Source organism: Ceratotherium simum, chromosome 26 (genome assembly GCF_057802395.1).
Source record: "Ceratotherium simum simum isolate JZ-2026a chromosome 26, ASM5780239v1, whole genome shotgun sequence".
Lineage (NCBI taxonomy): Eukaryota > Metazoa > Chordata > Mammalia > Perissodactyla > Rhinocerotidae > Ceratotherium > Ceratotherium simum.
Genome location: NC_141925.1, coordinates 12,270,662 through 12,291,614, shown reverse-complemented (window position 1 = coordinate 12,291,614; position 20,953 = coordinate 12,270,662). Strand labels below are relative to the sequence as shown.

Here is a 20,953-nt window from a genome sequence, read left to right as displayed (position 1 = left end):
CATAGTATTTTGGTCAACAATGTTAACTTGGAGTGAAAAGAAAAGCACCCACATGAAAGGCAATCTATATTATAAGAAGATGCATTTTATAAGTCTACGAAAAAGAGATAAATTTTAATTGGCTTTTTTATTAGTCAAAGAACAAACAGTAGGTCAATGACAAAGTTGGTGTCTGTTTAATGTGAGACCTTCCTTAAGTAACTATTATTTGACTGAAATAAAATCTAAAACAAACATAAAGTTAGAGCTCACATTCATATCAGAAACTGGCAAAATCCTCTGGACAAAAGAGATTCAATGTCCATATTCATAGGTTTACATGTGAATGCATATTCACGTAATTCACATAACTCAGTAATATTCCATTATCACCCAAGTTTGTAAATCATATTCGGTATTCTATTCTGCAAACTGATCCATGTTGAAAGATGTTAAAAGATTAGTTTTTAAAGTCTCTTTAAGCTCCACTATAAGTGAATAAAAAACAAAGGTATTGTTCTCCAGAAGAAAACTTTCAGTATCCAAAACAATTGGTTGCAATAATTTAAAAATATTTATAATGAGTTAATCAGGGCAATAGACCTAAAAACAAAGAACACAACCTGTAAACCAATTTAAAGATCTGTATATAAATACTTCTATATCCACAGATAAATTCCTAGAAGTATGTTCATCAAAATACTAATGGCAGGCAGTCACTTCTGGGTGGCAGGAGTTGAGTGTTTACTTTTGTCATTATGTTGTTTTCCGTTGATGGAAGTTCTTTCTCATTATTATAATAAGAAAATACAACACATTTTCATTTAAGAAAGTGTTGCTATCTCACTAAAAGTGACCTCAAACCCCTTCAACTCCCTATTTAAAAACAAAGTTTTCACTGAATGCTGCAAGTATATATAGCCACCAAAGAGCTTATGGGTTTCTACCTGCTGGATCTCCTTCTCAGGACCATGCTTTAAAACAATGAGATAATGGGAATTTAAAGATTAGATTCAAAGAGGCAAGCAAAGCCAAGACATTATTCAAACAGCCCACGTTCCTGGCATCCACCTTGAACTTAAACACTCCTAAAGCAACCTCCCTTTTACATCTTAAGAAAGCAGGCTGTGGAGAGCAATTAAAAAAAGAATAGAAACTTCTTTTTTAAAAAATGTAATCATAAAAAAACTTACCTCCGTAAAAATATTTAATTATTTTCCTGTCTTACATTCTCTTTCTTAGCACCTTTATTGTCAACCTGGAGGGGAAAAAAAAGTAAAATTTACTTTTTGTTGAACACCTACTACAGGCCAGGCAGAATGGTCTGAGAGAGCCTCCCAGAGAACATGAAGCCTGAGATAAATTGGAAAGAAAAGAATAGAAGTTACTAAAACGGGATGGTTGAGAAGGAAAATGGGAAGTTGCATGTGTACTTAAATAACTTTTCCTAAATTGTTCAAGAACCTATAAATGACTGTATTCAACAAACAGGTTGAAAGCACTGTGGCAGGGTCAGAGCTGGGCTGCTAGACTTAGAACGTCTGCATTGGAATCCCAGCTCTACCACCTCCTAGCCTGTGTGATCCTGAGCAAGCCCCTAAACCTGTGTGCCTCAGTTTCCCCACACATATAATAATAGTACCCAACTCACAGGGTTGCTGAGGACTATATGAGATAACCCACATCAGGGACTTTTTTTAAAACAGTTCCTGGAACATAATAAATGGTCAACAAATGTTAATTATGGTTTCTATGATTATATGCTCTTATATAATAAATCTGTTTGCCTCTCACCACCTCCACCACCACAGTTTACTGTCATTATTATTAGTGAGAAATGGCATAAGCCTGTCTTCAAGAGGCGTACAGTGTACTTGGTAAGACGACTTACCCAGACACATAACATAAGGCAAAAGAAAGATCAAAGTCAATTATTCATTCCTTTATTTAACAAATATCTGACTGTCTATTCTTTGCCAGATATTTTGCTGGGCATTCTCCGGTGGACATGATGGACACAGTTTCCCTCCTCACAGTTTCCCGTCTATCAAGGCCCAAGCTACAGGACAGACAAGCTGCACGAGGAGACGGATACCGTTTTCACTGGGTGAGGGGAGTATGTATCTGAACTGGTAGAATTGAGTAGCAGAACATACGGAGTGGAAGGGATGGTGTTATAGGAAGCACAAGGCCTTTGGGGAATGCTAAGTAGCCTCGTTGTCAGGGTGCATCCAAGAGGGCAATCAGTAGTAAAGCTAGAAAACAGGAGAGGCCTCAAGTGCCAGGCTGAGTCTGCTCTCTCTTCTCAAGTACATTGATTATCCTGCTCAAACTGAATCACAGCTTACTGTCAACTTCAATTGTGACACGGCCACGCGTCACTTAAAGACAGGGACACATTTTGAGAAATGCACTGTTAGGCAATTTTGTCACTGCATGAACATCATATAGAGTGTACTTACACAAAACTAGATGGTATAGCCCACTCCACACCCAGGCTGTATGTACTAATCTTATGGGACCACCGTCCTATATGCCATCTGTCATTGACCGAAACGTTATGTGGCACATGACTGTATCTTTTTATGGTTTTTCTTCATGGTTTCTTTTTTTCTCTTTTAACAGTGAGAGGGATGAGTAGGAAAAAGAAAAGGAGAACAGCAACCTGCACCCACATTGGCATTGGTGGCGACGGTGGTGGAAGCAGCACTAAGTGATGAGTTTCACGTGCTCTTTTTTAATTCTCCGAATATTCTTACAAAGACAGAATTGTTCCTTTACAGATTAGGAAACTGAGGCTCAGAGAAGTCAAATAGATGCCTGATGTCCACAGAACTAATAAACGCAGATACAGAATTTAACAGCAAGTTTGACTCCCAAGGCTTTCTTTCTTTTAGGCAAAAATGTACAAGGGATTTTGCAGAATTTAAAGTCTGTTAAAGGGCCAGCCCTGTGGCTTAGTGGTTAAGCGCGTGCGCCCCGCTGCTGGCGGCCCGGGTTCGGATCCTGGGCGCGCACTGACGTACCGCTTCTCTGGCCATGCTGAGGCCGCATCCCACATACAGCAACTAGAAGGATGTGCAACTATGACATACAACTATCTACTGGGGCTTTGGGGGGAAAAATAAATAAAAATTATAAAAAATAAAAATAAAGTCTGTTAAAAACTACCTATAGCTTCAGGGTATATCAATTTCCATACTTATACAGAAACAGCCTTCATACGTACAATCAAAACCTAAAAGATAAAAGAAGAGAAGATCTCACTTACAAAAGCAAAAAAAAGATAAAATATGTAAAATAAAGTTAACAAGAAATGGGCAAAAAATGAGAAAATCTTTAAAATGCTCCAGAAAGATTCAAGAGTAAAACCCAACAAATTAAAAATATACAATGTCCTTGGATAAGAAAATTCAATATCAGAAAGATAACAATTCTCCCTGTATTAGTTTATAATTTTAACGGGATCCCAATTTTTTTTTTTTGGTGAGGAAGATCAGCCCTGAGCTAACATCCATACCAATCCTCCTCTTTTTGCTGAGGAAGACTGGCCCTGGGCTAACATCCTGCCCATCTTCCTCCACTTTATATGGGATGCCACCACAGCATGGCTTGACAAGTGATGCGTCGAAGCATGCCCAGGATCTCAATTTTTTTAAAGTGTTTTTTTCTGGAACTAGACAAATGATTCTAAAGTTCACATGGAAAAATAAACAAGCAAAAATTGCCAGGAAAATAAAGGGCAACAGAGGAAACTAGTTTTACAAGATATTAAAACATTTTATGAAACCAATAATGTATACTAGAGTATGAATAGAAAGACTAACGGAATAGAATAGAAAGTCCAGAGATGTGCCCCAATATATCTGGAAGTTCAGAAAACAATAAAGGTATATTATCTTCTGAAACAAATGGGTAAACATAACTGGCAGCCATATGGAAAAAGATAAAGTTGACAATAAACAAACACATAGGGACAGAGATTGGATTGGTGGTTACCAGAGGGGAAGGGGGGAGGGATGAGGGTGAAAGGGATAATTCGGTACATGTGTGGTGATGGGTTGTAATTAGTATTTTGGTGGTGAACATGATGTAGTCCATGCAGAAATTGAAGTACAATGATGTACACCTGAAATTTTTACAATGTTATAAACCAATGTTACTGCAATAAACAAAAAATTTATAAAAAAAAAAAAAAGACACCAGATACCATAAAAGATCACCTAAAATATAAATAAAAAACTTTCAAGCCTCCTCTATACCAAAATACATGAAAATAAATTTTTTAAAAAATTACAAACTCAGGAAAACTGCAACTCACACCACGAAGGCTAATCTCTCTAATATAAAAATTCCTAGAAATAGATTTTAAAAAAAGGCAATCCGGGGCCAGCCTGGTGGCACAAGCGGTTAAGTGCGCGTGCTCCACTGCGGTGGCCCGGGGTTCGCCGGTTCGGATCCTGGCCACGCAACGACGCACCGCTTGGCAAGCCATGCTGTGGCGGTGTCCCATATAAAGTGGAGGAAGATGGGCATGGATGTTAGCCCAGGGCCAGTCTTCCTCAGCAAAAAAGAGGAGGATTGGCATTGAATGTTAGCTCAGGGCTGGTCTTCCTCACACACACACACAAAAAAAACTGGCAATCTAAAAGAAAAATATGCAAAGGGCATGAAGAGATGGTTCATAGAAAAAGAAATAGAAATAGTCTTTAAGCATATGAAAAGATGCTCAGTCTCATTCATAATCAAAGTAATGCACGTTAAAACTACACTGAGTTGTCATTTTTCACCTATCAGACTGATACAAATCCAAAGGTTGGTAAAGGAGAGGTACTCTAATGCATTACTTTTTCAACGGTACAACCCTGAAGGAGGACAGCATTCATCATAATCATAAACGCACTGTTAACTGACCCTGCAGTCCTACTTCTGGAAAGATAGCCCACACATATACCTCACATATAGAAAATGATACGTGTACAAGGCTATTCACCACAGGTTGTCTGCGACGGCAAGAGACTAGAAAAACTCAAATAAGCACCAATGGGGGCTAGTTCAATAGACTATGGCAGAGGCATACGACAGAATATTCTGAAGCTGTTAAATAAATGCTTTTTATACACTAATATGAAAAGATCCCAAAGGCATATTAACTGAAAAAAAGCAAGGGCAGAATAATTTATATAGTATGCTACATTTTATATAAAAAGGAGCCTGTATATATAGTATACTGGTACTCGCTTGTTATCTACACAAAGAAACAATAGATACCCATAGGAAACAAAAAAAACAGGTTATCTATGGGGGGAGGGGACAAGTGAGACCAATACAGAATTAGAAATTAGACTACTCAAAATATGCTGCTTTAACTTTTGAACCCTATGAACATTTTCTCTATACAAAAAGACTTTTAAAGTGTTAAAAGTGTAACTCACAGAAAGAAAAGAAAGAGAACTATCCATAAGTCAGAGTCAAAATCCAACAAGCATTAAAAAAAAAAAAATTTTTCTCTGAAATTAGACATTGACAAGCATCACTTAGTGTGGCCATCACTAAAAATTTTTATAAAAGAGGGGCAGGCCCAGTGATGTAGCAGTTAAGTGCACGTGCTCCGCTTCGGCGGCCAGGGGTTCGTAGGTTCAGATCCCGGTCGGGGACCGAGGCACCACTTGTCAAGCCATGCTGTGGCGGTGTCCCACATATAAAGTAGAGGAAGACGGGCATGGATGTTAGCCCAGGGCCAGTCTCCCTCAGCAAAAACAGGAGGATTGGCATCAGACGTTAACTCAGGGCTAATCTTCCTCACACACACAAAATAAATAAATAAATTATAAAAGACAATGTAATTTTTTTCAATCGAGCTAAAGCATATGATTAGAATAATCTATTAAAAAGCTATTTGGAGGGGTGAGGAATTAGAAGAGAGAACAGGAAGGTGCAATGAGAAGGATGTTGTAGTCTAATGGTTCTCAAAGGACAGTCCCTGGACCAGCAGCATCAGCATCACCTGAAAATCTGTTAAAAAGGCAAATTCTGAGGCCCAGCCCAAACCTACTGAACCAGAAACTCGAGGAGTAGCAAGGCGCAATCCTTGTAATACACACTCAAGCTCGAGAGCCACGGATCTTGTCCAGTGCCTCTCACACATTCACATGCATCACTTGGTGGAGGATCTTGTTAAAAGGCAGATTCTGGTTCTGTAGGTCTGGGGTGACCCCAGAGTCTGCATTCAAACCAGCTCCAGGATGCTGCTGACGTGCTGCTGGTTTGGGGAGTATACTTTGAGGAGAACAGCTCAAGTCCACCTGAGGAAGAAGGTATGCAAACGGTCTTTGCGTGGTTGAGTTTCCTATGAAACCTGCTCTCAATATCTGAACGAAAAAGTCCTTACGCAGGTTTCCCCGCTAAGAGATACCATGGTAGCCTCCCATATAAATTCTGTACTTAACATGTAGTAAAGTTATTTTCAAATATATTTCTTATTAAAACCACAATAACAACTATGAATTATTGAAATTCAATTTAAGGATGTCCCTGAGAAAACTTTCATTTATAAGTGGACCTATGAGCCTTCCAGAATGGAAACAAACAAAACACCATATTCCTGCATCTGCCTGGTTATACTGTCTGATTAACTTGACCTCAAACACATTAACCACACCATCTGCTCTCCATGAAAAATCACCAAGCAGTTTGTTTCCTTCTAAACATTTTCAAAAAATGGTTCTTATATTTACAAACACCGATTCTCCATTTGTTGTACATGGAGGAAAAAATCTTACAGCAATCTTCCAAATAAAGAATTCTGGTTACACAGAAGAATCTAGAAATGTTGTGTATCTTCATTTTGCAAGTCATCCTTTGGATCAAGTTTTTGGTGTTAAACATTAATCAATGTGCTGAAATTTCTACATATTCCCTATTTCACTGACTCTAACATACCATCAACTTTCAGACACACTATTATTTTACGTACTAAGAAAAGTTGCCAATTAAACCATGACATATCAATTTTAAGATACCATTCCATCTTAGATTTGCACCTTAAAAATCAATGAAATAGCTTATTTATAAATCTGAGACACACTTGCATAGTAAATTACTCATTTTCATCCATAAAGACATACATAGTTTTTTGCCCATTCGACAATGTGTTCCCTACTCCTAAAAACTGGAACAGTTTCAATATCTATGCAATTCATATTATTTGGTTCATTTTTACACAGACGAATAAAAAAAAAAGTAGTGAAGAGAAAGGAAAGGAATGACCTCTTTTTACTCTGGAATGTGATACTGCTTGCTCAAAGTAATAAAATTAATTACTCTCAATTTGGATAATTTTCCAATCCAAAAGTATTCAACGTATCTCTCTCTAGACAATTTAATATACATCTTTCTATTCTGACAACAGTCTTTACTTACATGTTTGTTTCCATAGAACCTTTCAAAAGTAACAAGCGATGAACAAGAAACAAACATCTTACAGCAAGAAGCAACTTATCCATTCCATGAAAAGGAAAAATAACTGTCCTTTGTAGATTTAACAAGAGTTAAAGAAATTTATGTTACACTGTAGCTATATAATAGTCTAAGTTGAACTTTCTTAACTCAATTTGCATTTTCCCCATAGCAGCAAGACCAACGAATCATACCAGCTCTGAGAACATATGTGATTATAGATCATTTTAATTTTCACCTCTGTACACATCTGCATTTTCCAAATTCTCTAATAGGGATATTCGTAAGTAGGGAAGGTTATTTAAAAAGTAGTTACACTGATTTGTCTTTTACTTTAACTCAGACCTTTTTAGTTAGTCTACACATTATTGCTGTTGCTTCCCAACTCCATTCTCACCTCAAACTGCTCACTGATCCAAGTGTTTGTCAACATTTCTAACAAGAATTTCCATTAAACAAAGCAAATTTTTCAGAGAGACATAGACACTAACCTTGTCTTCCATCTGAGATTCTAGAATAATCAATGAAAGTGTCATTAGCCAAGAGCCTGCCTTTTTGGTATGTCATTCACTTCAGAAAGAATAGGGGGAAAAATTTCCCAACAAAAATTAAGTATCAGTTAAATTCTGCCCCCTTTCCTGTTATAACTGAATAGGCAATGGAGATTGTTCTTTAGAGTAGATCTCAAGGGGGATCCACTTGTCCTCTAAGAGACAAGTTTAGTTATCAAAGTGTCTGGGGGACACCACTGGCATTCAGTGTTTGGGGGCCAAGATGCTGGACTTCACACAATGCATGGCACAGACCCACATAAAGAAGATTCATCCTGGTCCTAAGACTCTTTTAAGTGTCCAGCCAGATTAATCACTATAAACTGGTATTGCTTTAGAACATAAAACTGAAAAGTTTTTGTAAGAAATGACGGGAGGGGCCGCCCCATGGCTGAGTGGTTCAAGTTCCACATGCTCTGCTTCGAGGCCCGGGGTTCTCCGGTTCAGATCCAGGGCGCGGACCTGTTCCACCCATCCGCCATGCTGTGGAGGCATCGGGCGTACAAGATAGAGGAAGACTGGCATAGATGTTAGCTCAGGGCTAATCTTCCTAAAACAAAAAAAAAACAGGAAGATTGCCAAGGGATGTTAGCTCAGGGTGAATCTTCCTCATCAAAAAAAAAAAAAAAAAAAAAAAAAAGAAGAAGAAATTATGGGAAAATCCCAGCAATTTAGAAGATACCTAATGAGAGAAGCTGAGATAGAATAAGAATTAATGTCTAAAAATTAGTGACCATTTTCTCACACCATGCATTGTTACTCAACATTTAAGTGCAGTGTCATAATACTGAGCATATTCAATCTAGTGAGATATCGACACTGAATCTCAAAATTTCAATCTAGCTAATATTTTCTTCATTATTATCAATAAGTGGTAGGAATCCAACTTTGTGCCTCGAAGTAGCAGTGTCTTAAAGCTTGTGGCACAAAGCATGTCGTACAATGTAGTCTGAAAATATGGCATCCATAAAGGGGTTATATTATTTATGTGTTGATTGAGACAGTCCACAATTTATCTGGGCATGTGATCCCTAATTCAATGTAGGCTGTTTCTCTATTATCATAAATAGGCTATCCCTACTCTTAGGTGTTCCTCACCCCCACCCTACCTATAACTCGGCTCTTTCGTTTCCTTGTTTGAAATAGCTCCTAATATTTTTATGTTCTTCTATCCAAATATATTCATTAGAAGCAGGGTGCAAGCACCCAGCACACACCGTCTTCTAGCACAGTATTATGTGCTAGATGTAAATGATATAGCAACGCCTGTCATATACTGTTCTGGTTTTATTTCTCCCTTACATTTAAACTGGAGCATCCTACTGATTTTCAATTACGTGTGGAGGTAGGTTATGCTGCTGATGAATTTCATTTCAGGGCCGTAAAGTGGGCTTTACAAACGTTTGCTGCAAAGGGGAGGCGCCGTGGATCTGACAAGGTGGAGCACCACTGCTCCACAGACTGGAATCACATGCTTAACAAAAGCAAACTTAAGTTTCTTTTGCCTAAAGCAAGCCCTGGGCTCTGATATCCCACTTTCATTCGGCCTGACACCCCAGCCCCGCACCCACCCGCTGCTCTAAGCCCACTTCTGCTCTCACACAGGGCCAAACAAGGGTTCTTGACCATTTCGGGGTGAGTGACCCTTTGGGAAATTTGACAAAAGCCAGGACTTTCTCGCAAGGAACTCATACACCATGCTGCATTCAATTTCAGGGGGGCTCCCGGACACGCCCTCTGCAGCCCAATCGGGACTCGAGGACTAGAACTCGAGCCCTAAAACCCTGCGAGTGGGGGTGGGGAGAAGGATGGGAGGCAGGGACGGGCCGCGGGCGCGGGCGTCGGGGTGCCCGGGTTTGCACCCCATTCCACCGCTCCCAGCAGTGTGACTGCAGGCAGGGCGCTCCACCTCTCTGTGCAGCCCGGAGTGGGACCGCGCAAGTTCGTGCCCGGCACACAGTAAAGGCTCAACAAATGGGGCTGCTGCGGCCAGCAGCCCCGCGTCCTCGGCGCCAAGCCGCCGCCAGAGGAGACTGAGGCGGGCCCGGGGTCGCGCCCGAGCGCGGGGACCGGCTGCAGGCAGACTGGCCCGGGCGGCCCCGCGGCCCCGGCCCGGCCGCCCCGCCCCGCCTCGCCCGCGCGGGGCCCGGGCCGGCGCGGACCGGGCGGCTCCGCTGCAGCCGCGGGGCGAGCCGGGGCTGCCGCCCAGGACGCGGCCGCCCGCCCAGCCCGCTCCCCGGCCCGGTCCCGGGGCTCCGCCGCTCTCACCCTCCTCAGCCCCCGAACGGCCGCCACCGCCGGCCGCAGCTCACCTCCCCGGCTGCCGCCGCCGCCGCCGCTACGGCCGTCGCGCGCGATCTCGCGAGACTTCGCTCCCCTCCGCGCCCCCCCCCCCACCCTCCCCTCTGCGCGGCGCGGTGCGCGCGACCCCGGCCTGGAACCGCCCCGGCGCGCTCCCCAGAAGCTGCCCCGCTGGCCTCGGGGTTCGGCCTAGCCGTGCTCGAGACCCCGCGTCCGCGTCCCTGCCTCCATTCCGCCCGCCTCTGTGACGGTGAAGGGTTAAAGGCCAGGTGCGAGACGGACACCTCCCTCTCACCTGGCCGGCCCCGGCCGGGTGCGCGTGCGCATGCGCGCGCCAGGGGCCCTGAACCTGCGAGCCTTTGCAAGGGCCCCGAGCACGGTGACAACAGTGATCCTAGCCGCCGGTCTTGGAGTGCTTACTCTGTGCCGAGTAGTTTTACACCTCCCCTTGGGTCCTCACAACAGCCCCAAGAAGTGGGTATTCCCATCCTCCCCGTTCCAGAGAGGAAGAAACGGAGGCGTGGCAAGCTCCAGGTCACACAGCTAGGAATTGGCATCCGGGGTTGTCTGACGCCCAAGCCAAAGCCCGATTTTTCCACCTTTCTGACAACCCCTGGGCCCTGGCCCTGTCCCTCCTTCCGCTGAGGGCGGTCTTTACTTCCCTCCCAAGGTTCACCAAGGTGCGAGGAGACGTCCTAGGAGGTAATTTGCTACAGTCTCTGGTTTTATGGAGCTGCCGGCAGGAAGAACTTCTCCCTCGTTACACAGACGTCCTAAGGCCTCCCTGTGCCAGGCCCTGCACAAGGCCCTGAAAACGAAGTGACTGTTTATATTGGGTTCTGTCTCCTCTTTAGACTGGTGGCGATTTGATGGAAGAGAGCACAGTAGAATGGGACACAGGATGTAGAACCAGGATGTACATGTACAGAGAAAGGTGTGTTTCTTCCTAGGGGTAAAATCTTAATATTACATAATTGTTTCTAAAGAAGAGGGGCTAGCATTTATTGAGAGCATTTCAAGGTCGGTACCAATATTCTTCCCAGTTAAGTCAGGAGACTCAGGGCCTAAGTTTCCATAGCGAGACAGAATTTGAACCTGGGTCTGAGTCCAGAGCCCAGAACTGCTTTGCCCTGAAATCCCGTGAGCTAGCATGAGCTGGTTCATCTGGGCCAACAAGTTGTTGTAAAATCAAGAGCTTTGGAGGTTCTAGCTATAACTTCACTTCGCATCAGGGTCTGCATGGGCTTACCCAGCCTACTTGATAGTCACATCAGTGTCCGTAAACGTTGGCCTGCCCACTTTCCACCCTGTCCACTCCCTCCAGAAACAATGCCCCTCTCTACAGGCCAGACGTTATGGGTGCCCCTCCATGTGCCAAAATCACCCAACCCATCTGATGGAGGAAGTGGGAGAGGATGGGAAATCATATCTGATGGGCAGCTACAAGAGGTCAAGCACTGCCCCGAGTGCTGTCTATTCGTTAACTCATTTAGTCCTCCCAATACCCCCATGTGGAAGGTATGGTTGTCCCCATTTCACAGATGAGGAAACCAAGGGCATAAAGGGAAGAGAGCTTCCCCAAGCGTACACAGTTGGTAAGTGGGAGGACTGGGGTTTCACCCCTGGTCAGTCTGTCCCCAAATCTACAAACTTTGGCCTCAGTGACCAACAAGGTTCTTCCCAGCCCCCAAAGCCTGTGTCTTCATGAAACTGAAAACTTAGAAATCCCCTGAGATCAGGACTCCAGTCTAAGATACCATATGTTCTCCTCTGGGTGGACTGTGCCTCAATATTCTCATCTAAACTAAGGGTATAAATAGCTTGTTGGGAGGATTAACCAAGTTAATATATGTGAAGCATGTAGAAAAGTGCGTTGCACAGATTAAGCTCTCAGTAAATTATAGCTATTATTACCATGGGTGTGATCTCTGTGATAGTTTATTCTTTCCCATCTCCCAATATAAACTCCAAATCAATTTGGAGGATGTGACCTTAACCGCTCAGGCGTGGATTAGTTTTTAGCACACTGGAAACAATAAATGTTCTTTAATGGACAAAATTACCCGTGGACTTCCCCCTGATCATGGAAAGAGACCAGACTTTCCCAAAGCTCTGATGCACTCTCTCTTCCCAGTTTCCTGGGAAACTGGCAGCCAGTTTTATAAAAGGCACCCGTTATATAGGAAAAGCCACCCAAATATTTTTCAGTTGTTTGCAAAAACAAAAAGAAAAAAAGTTAAGTGGAAACTTCTTAAGAGAATTTCGGGAGTGAGGGCAGGGGTTAATATAACCACAGTGACATCATGATTGGGGGGAAAGTTTTTTACAGGAACTGAAGCTGCCACCACCCTCGGGCCACGGTACCCCAAAGTTAGGTTTCTACCCTGACACAAGGCATGCCACACATTCCCACCAATGGCAGTTCCCATCAAAGGAGTGGACACAGCAAGATCCATAGAGGGCATTGTAGTTTGACCAAAAAAATCAAGGTGATTCTAATAGGCACACTCCTAAGGGTTTAACATATGGTTTCCAAAAAGTGCTTTTAAAACATCTTTTGATCCAAGAGGAATTTGATAAATGCCTATAATGAGATTTATTTAATGCTCATTCATTCAACAAAAACTTAAGCACTTCAGTGCCAGTTGCTGTGTTAGTGGCTGTGAGCAAGACAGACACAGTCCATGCTCTCATCACATTTATGGCCTAGAAGGAGAGCGAGGTGTTAATTAAATAATTGAACTAGGGGCCGGCCTGGTGGCGCAAGCGGTTAAGTGCACGCGCTCCGCTGCTGGGGCCTGGGGTTCTCCGGTTCGGATCCCGGGCGCGCAATGACGCACCGCTTGGCAAGCCATGCTGTGGCGGGGTCCCATATAAAGTGGAGGAAGATGGGCACGGATGTTAGCCCAGGGCCAGTCTTCCTCAGCAAAAAGAGGAGGATTGGCAGATGTTAGCTCAGGGCCGAACTTTCTCACAAAATAAATAAATAAATAAATAATTGAACTAATAAGTGTTGAAATGTTATATGATAAATAGAATGAAAAAGAAGAGCAAATGACCAAAAACAAAGGCTAGATGGAAGGGTAGGAAAGAACTTGCTTGAACTAAGTTCCGGAGGATGTGTCAGAGTGAACTAGGCTAGGAGAGGGGAGAGCATTCCAGAGATAGGGATGGCATCGATCAGCAAGGAGTAGGTAAGAGCTGGTAGCTGGGAGGGCAGGGTGGACTGGAGCCTTAAGAGACATCCCAGACATGTACACATCCTGAGCACCTGGGGAGAGTGGAAAGGAGAGAACCCAGCTGGAGGCAGAAGAGTATAGTGAGCAATGCCATTGGTCCCCCCACACCATCCTGCCCCCTTGGTCAATCCAAGCTCATTATGGAATCCTACCACCTCTGCCCCACCAGCGCTTAGTCAAGGATTGGGGGCAGGCTGTAGTGACACAGCTGTCATATCTCTAGCCAATCTGTGTTTGAGGAAATCTCATATGTCCTGGCACCCCAGAGTAGAAATCAGGATGCAAATCTCCCACCTCCCTTGCAACTAGGACAAGGGATATGACGTAGGCTCTGCGGTCCAGAGGCATCACGTGAGGCTGAATCGGGTCGTGAGCCTCATTTCTGTTGATGTGACCAGTGGCCAAAGCAGCCAGCCTTACGGATGGCGGTTGCAGGGTCGAGCTCCTGGTGGAGAAGCCGCATGCGTGCTGACGGCAGCGGTGGTTGTCATGAGGGCAAACTCAGGCAGGGTGGTGGTTAGCTCATTGGGCCAGGCCTGCACTGTGGTTTGGGGCATTTTTCCTAGAAGCTTAGCCTCAAGTTCTTTTCTCCAGCCCTCCCAATGATTCTGTGGGATACCTAACATCCTGTATTACATTCCCCTTCCTGTTAAACCAGCTAGCATTTCCCCCAATAACGCTGACCCCTCACAGGCCAAAGCCAGTTGGAGCCAGTGAGACTTGGAGAGAGGCTTGTTAAGGGCAGGGGTGAGAGGAACTTTCTCTGCTGTAAGAGAAAGCCCCAGGAAGCCAGCTCACTCTCCCTGGCTGACATGGAGCCTCAGTTGACACCAGTGGCTTTTCTCACAACTATGGGGTAAGATAGGGCCTGCATGGCAGAGAGCGGAGTGGAGAAACCAAAAGATTCTAGGTCCTCGACGATAGCACCAAGCTGCTGGATTGACCCCAGACCCACAAGGCCCTGGACGTCCCCTCCCCTGAGCTAATGCGTGTGGTTAAACCACCTTGAGTTGGCTTCTCTGTTCCTCGCAGCCCAAACATTCACACTGGTGTGGGGAGGGAGGGAGCAACTTAGGCGAACAGGTATGCATCCTCCTTGGCTGTATCAGGAGCCACCCTAAATCCTGGGCAACCTTTTACAGCAACCCCACCTCCACCCCCATATCACTCCTACTCAGGTAAGCCCTGCCTGTTTCCAAACACTGCATTCCAGAAAACATCCTTCCTTTGCCCTCCCCATCCTTTGACTGTTGCTTTGATGGACACGAAGTGGTTCTGTTACTTGCCCAGCTCACACATCTGGCAAGTGGCAGAGCTGAAGGTCTGGAGTCAATCCAGATCCCAGGCTTTTAACCACTAAGTTGAATGCCATGCACCATCCAGCCTCATTACACTAAAAAAAAAAGTGTGGCCGTGAGCCAGGAAAAAATAGAAAAAGCGCTCAAATCCAACTCCATATTTGCTATCTGGCCTTGAGAAATCTTCTTAAGTCTCATTTTGAAATGAAAATGAAGTTAATGATGCTTCATAGAGTCTGGCAGTCATCTCTGTGGTGCACTTATGACTTCTGGCTCCCTACCTTCTGGGCACACACAGGAATGCACTTCCTGGGGGGAGTCACGTGACTAATCCTAGCCAAGGAGTATAAATGGAAGGCCTATGTGTCACTTCTGGGTCTATTGAGCAGAGCCCCCAGCCAGTCCATCATGGACGTGTAATGTGGGCAAAAAGCAAACTTTTATTGTTTTAAGCCACTGAGAGTTGGGGGTTGATGGTTGTTATAGAACGTACTAGCCTATTCTGATTGATACAAGCAGTATGGTCATTTGCTCATTTATTCACTCAAGCAACACTTTTCAGCTATAGTTCAAACCCCAGCTTGATAAGAGAGAGCACTCAGGAAGCAGTCCTGAAGATTCTGGTTTAATATATTTGGGATGGGGTCCAGAACTCTGCAGTTTTCTGGGGCTCCCCAGTGATTCTGATGCCCTGGCAAGCCTGAGACCCCTGCATTACTGTTCACCCACCGTGTGATGGTAGAGTAGGACAGGGTCCCTACCCTCAAAGGCCACATAGACTGGGATGATGGAAACAGATAGAAAAATTACAATGCAAACATGGTTAAGTGATCTGAAATCTGCAAAATGAAGTCAGAATATAGAGGAGCTTTATGAACTATAATGTTGTGCATGTAGTAGAAAGTAGATGTGCATCCTGGCAAATCCATTCATCAACTGTGTGACCCAAGATGAGGTACTTAGGCTCTCTGAGCCTCCATTTTCTCATCCTAACATATATAGTATTATTGTCTCTGTTTTCCAAATATGAAAACTGAAGCTCAGAAAAGTTCTGAAACATAGCCCGTCATCACACAGCTAGCACATGGCCGAACGGGAATTCATACCCAGGTCCTTCTATATCTAAAGCCCACATTTTTTAACACTGGGCTTAGCTGGTTCACACAAGGCCCCTGCTTATCTCTCCAGCTATGGCTCTTGTCTCCCTCTTCACCTAGAACCCTGTCTTCTAGCCACACCAAACTGCTTGTCACTCTGGGCACACACAATGCTCTTTCCCACCTCCGTGCTTTGGCTCATGCTGGTCCCTCCACTTGGCATGCCTTCCCTCCATTCCTACCGCCCTGCCTCCAAACACTGGCCAAATCCTTGCATACTCATTTGATGACCCCATCCCCGGTACTGTGACCATCCCCCACAGCGTGGTCCTGCAAGTGGCCCTGCAGGTGCTTCCTCCATTAGATTGTGCCTTGTGGAGGGCGGGGCCTTGGCTTCCTTTCTCTGGGCCATCTGACTAGCGTCATGGGCATTTGTGCTCAAGCAGCAGCCATAGTCACCTGAAAACCCAGCCCAGCGAAACCAAAACCCTACCGCTTACAAGACTGCCCCTCCCAAGAAGACCACACAGCAAAGTATTTCAGAAAGCAGGTTGGGGATTCGACCCAGCCTCTGCCACTTTGTAGCTTTGTGACTTCAAGCACCGTACTTAATCTCTTCCAAGCCTCAGTTATTTAGATGTAAAAAGGGACTAATTATCGTACCTGCCTTACACAGTTATCGTGAGAATTCAACGAGATATAATGTGTACAAAAAACTTATGCGCGCTGCCTGGCTCCTAAGGAAGAACTGAATTAAATTCCAGCCGCCTTTGTTGTTATTATCATTGTCGTCATCATCTCCTTCTTCTTCTTCTTACTACTACTACTACTCAGCATGACCCACAGCTGTCATTATTAATATTATTACTCACCACATCCTCTCTCCCTTCCCGCCAACCCTAAGTGACTTTGCTAAGCATTCCTTCCAAGAACGGATAGTATTCTCGGAATTCTCGAAAGAAGTTTTTCATTGTCTTGTTGATGGTTCAGTGCCCGAGATAATTTAGCACCCTTGGTACCCCCCAGGAAGCTGCCCAGTTGGCTCCTCAGGAAGTTTGGCTGCCAAGACCTTTCCATGCAGGCTTCCTGAATACAGCTAAGAAAATCTGGACTCTCCCGAGGCTCCTTCTCTTGCTGGCTTGACATCATCCCTCTCCGGGGTATTCTGGGTTCATTCCTGGTCAGCCCAGGCCACTGAGAAGGTGGCCCCCACCCCTGGCTACGGGAGTGGCAGGAGCCCAGTCAAACAGGCCTGTGGGCTTCTGGGATCGTTGATAACACTAAAAGGAATAATACCTGGAACAGGCTTCTTTCTTTCTTCCCGGGGGAGCTGAAAGAGTCAGGCTTTGGAGTTTCAAATAATAAGTGCTCCCTATGCCATCAGAGTGAGGAAATCTTGCCCTTCCTTACTTATCTTTCACATATCCGGAGGGCGGTGGGCAAAATTTGGGTTTTCAGCAAAGCATTCCTTGAGGTTTCATGCTGAACAACTAGCTCCAAGCTCTTATGAAAGGACGGAAAAACAGAAAATTCCCCCACACCCAAAGTGTTACTAGAACAGGGAACGGAAGAGAAAAACCAAACCTCAGATAGCAAAATGAAGGAAAATGCAAACTTGGCTTTTCTGATTGAAAAGGTTCTGAAGACCTAGCTATGAAAGGTTTCTGCTAGGCCCCAGTTTTAGGCGATAATTCACAGGGTCTGTGAAAAGTGAAATAAGATGAAAAGTCAGAGGGAAAGGGAGAGCATACACTTTTTTTTTGGAGTGGGGGGAAGGGCAGAAGTCAATGAGGTAAGGGGACTGCTGGGTGAGAGTTTTCTCCAGAGGGCTGGAGCGGAAAAAGGCAAACTTTTCTTTTTTTTCAGAACTGTGTTAATTCACAACTGCTCAGATAAATTTGCATTCCCATCTCAACTGACTCATTTGGCTGGAATAATGAGCTCACATTCCAGAACCTGGGCTGATCCTCATGCATCCCACTGCTGATAAAGTATAAAGTGTGTCATTAGTGCTTTTTGGGCTGAGAAGGACCATGAAATTTGCTGGGTTGTCTACCTTCTGACAGCAATATCTAGCATTCAGTGTTGTGTTCTCATGTCAGCCACTTCCAGGGGAGAAGGGTAGAGGGGAGGGATAAGAGGCGAGCATTTTTTACAATTTATCAAGATTTAGGGATCATTCCTTCAATTAAAAATCAAACAAAGTTACAAATAAGGAAATGAGGGAGGCAAGGATGACCCTATGGTGATGAATGGAAATCAGTAGTATTGGTATGAACTAAAGTTTTTAAAATATATATGGGGAGAGATAGATGTAGATATAAACATGTGTGTGTATGCATGGATTGGTATATATAATATATTTTTAAACTTTGAACACTGACAGGGCCTAGAAGCAAGGATTCCCCAGTAGCAATGAGCACACTTACCACCCAGATTTTGGTTTCTAAACACCATTCTCCAACAAAAGGAACCAGGGCTCCTTAGAGAAGTGGTTGATTCCAAAGCTGGGGCAGGGATGAGCCTGGAACACCATGTGGTGCCAGAAAATAAGAAATTTCTCAAAAAACGTTGAGGGCTTATTGAAAGGATGTAGGAGCCAACCTGAAAGAGCTATCAATGGCCAAATCTGGATGATTTAATCAACAAAATGATGATAGTATTGGATTATAAGTCATAGAATAAAATAAATACGCAAGAGTACATTGGGTGTATTGATGGAAGGAAGGAAGAAGAGAAGGAAGGAAGGGAGTCTTTCCTTAAGGAAGAACTACAATTAATAAATGTAGAAGGAATGAGGGAAATTAATAAATCACCATTAGAACACCACAGTAATAATTGCCGCAGGTAAGCTCCATGGATGGATGCTAAAATTTAAGTGGGCAAAAGTGTGGGGAGACACAGGATAGTCTCAAAGTATCTGTCCCAAGATATTATTAATTTCAAAGGGAAAAATAATAACTTTCCAGTGAAGAAGCCTGAAGGCACATTTATTAAGTGATGGAGGTTAACATCACTAGTAATAAGTCGTGTTGATATGAACTCCTGATATGATTCAATGAGAAGGGCACTTTGCCTCTGTGGTATCTTCTCCAGAACCCATAACCCCTGTCACAGCAGGAGAAAACATCAGAAAAACCCAAAAGGAAAGACATTCTACAAAATACCTGATCAGTATTTTTTTTAAGTGTCAAAGTCATAAGGAGAGACTGAGGAATTGTCACAGATTAGGGGAGACATGAGCACTAAATGCAATAAGGAACCCTAGACAGAAAATGGACATTAGAGGAAAAAACTGGTGAAATCTGAATAAAGTCTACAGGTTAGTTAATAATATTGTATCCATGTTAATTTCTTAGTTTTGATAATTGTGCTATAGTGATAATAGATGCTAACATTAGGAGACACTGGGTGAAGGGTATATGGAAATACTCTGCTGTTTTTGCAACTTTTCTGTAAGTCTAAAATTATTTCCAAATAAAAAGTTTAAAAAAAATGAGGCACTGAATTTACCTAGTTATTGCTAATAGGATTTTTCTAGGAGCAACCTGGAAACCATCCATTCTAAAGCTGGTATAAGAAGTAAGGTCCTCAAGAGCTATCCATTCCTTGGGAGAGGGATTTGAGGGGGAGTTTCCTTCATCAGCAAATGCTTATTAAGTTCTGCACTGGGCTCTGGGGATATAACGGGGAACATAAGACATGGTTTCTGTCCTCAGAGAACTTACTACCTAGGGGAGGAGAACGGACCAAAAATAGATACAAAAGAAAACTAAAGTAATTGTGAGCTGTGACAAACTCCCTGTAGGAAATCAGTAAGGAGGTCTGCGAAAGCATTTCTAACTTGGTAACACCGAGGCTGAGACGTAAGGAATGAGAAGCAGCTAACAAATCAAGAATGGGAGAAGAACACGTGCAAGTCCCTGAGCCAGGAAAGAGCTTGGTGTGTTTGAGATGTGGCACAAATCACCATGAATACTAGGCCATAAGTTGACTTAGAATAGAATCCTAAATCCATGGCATACGCCACCACCACGACAACCGCCACCACATTTCATGTGGTCCCCCCAACAATCCCACCAGGTAGAGAGGAATGAAATGATCACCATCACCACCAATACATACAAGCCCTCTCTAAATGGTAATGACAAAACGGAGTGTAATCAAGTGCTATGGTCTAAATATTTGTGTCCCCCTCAAATTGATATGTTGAAACCTAACCCCCAATGTGATGGTTTTAGGAGGTGGAGCCTTTGCGAGGTGATTAGTTCATGAGGGTGGAGCCCTCATGAAGAGGATTAGTGCCTTCATAAAAGAGACCCCAGATAGCTCCCTCACCTCCTTCCACCATGCGAGGACATAGTGAGTAGACAGCCGTCTGTGAACCAGGATGTGGGCTGTCACCAGATACCGAATCTGCTGGTGCTGTGATCTTGGACTTCCCAACCTCCATTACTGTGAGAAATAAATGTTTGTTGTTTAAGCCACCCAGTCTATGTTTTTGTTATGGCAGCCTGAGTGGACTAAGACGTCACGCCAGTATTTTGAGATTGTGTGAGAGTGCCAGGCTTCATAGCAGTGGGGAAATTAATCTCTATGCTGCTCTTTTCCTGTTGCAAAACCTGATGAAAGAGGAAGAGACCAGATTGGAAGGCTTATTTCTTAGCAGAGCACATTCATGAGAGACGAGACATACAAGGGGACGTGCAGAGCAGAGTTTGAAACTAGGGAGTTGAGAAGAAATGAGTTGTTCTGATAAGAAAAAAAGTGGAGAAGAATATTTGTGGGGGACAGTAAAACAAGGAAGGAAGGGAGGGATGTTCAGGGACTTTGAAGGAAGATACCTGATGCTCATTTATAAATTGTTTGCATTGAAAACTCTTTCCAGACCCCCAGACCCTTGTAAAGTCTACCACACACTCAGGTCTGGTGTGACTGTGTGTGTCTGTGTCTGTGTGTGTGTATCTGTGAATGTTTCTATCTGTCTGAGTCTGTGTGTGCCTGTGTGCATCTGTGTGTGCATGTCTATG

The 20,953-nt window shown here is 43.9% G+C and overlaps 1 protein-coding gene across 8 annotated transcripts in view; it reads right to left on the bottom strand.

Annotated features, from left to right (window-relative positions):
• The window catches only part of MRTFB (myocardin related transcription factor B), a 179,228-nt gene extending 175,921 nt beyond the window's left edge, over positions 1–3,307 (bottom strand). For 6 of the 8 annotated variants that reach the window (XR_015548522.1, XR_015548521.1, XR_015548523.1 and 3 more), the window contains exon 1: positions 1,173–2,894. The gene's annotated coding sequence lies outside the window, so the exon portion shown is untranslated. Of the gene's footprint in view, positions 1–1,172; positions 2,896–3,150 lie in introns of those variants that run through there. The other 2 variants (XM_087416985.1, XM_087416987.1) reach the window with 2 other exon arrangements.
• Positions 3,308–20,953: the final 17,646 nt, after the last annotated feature.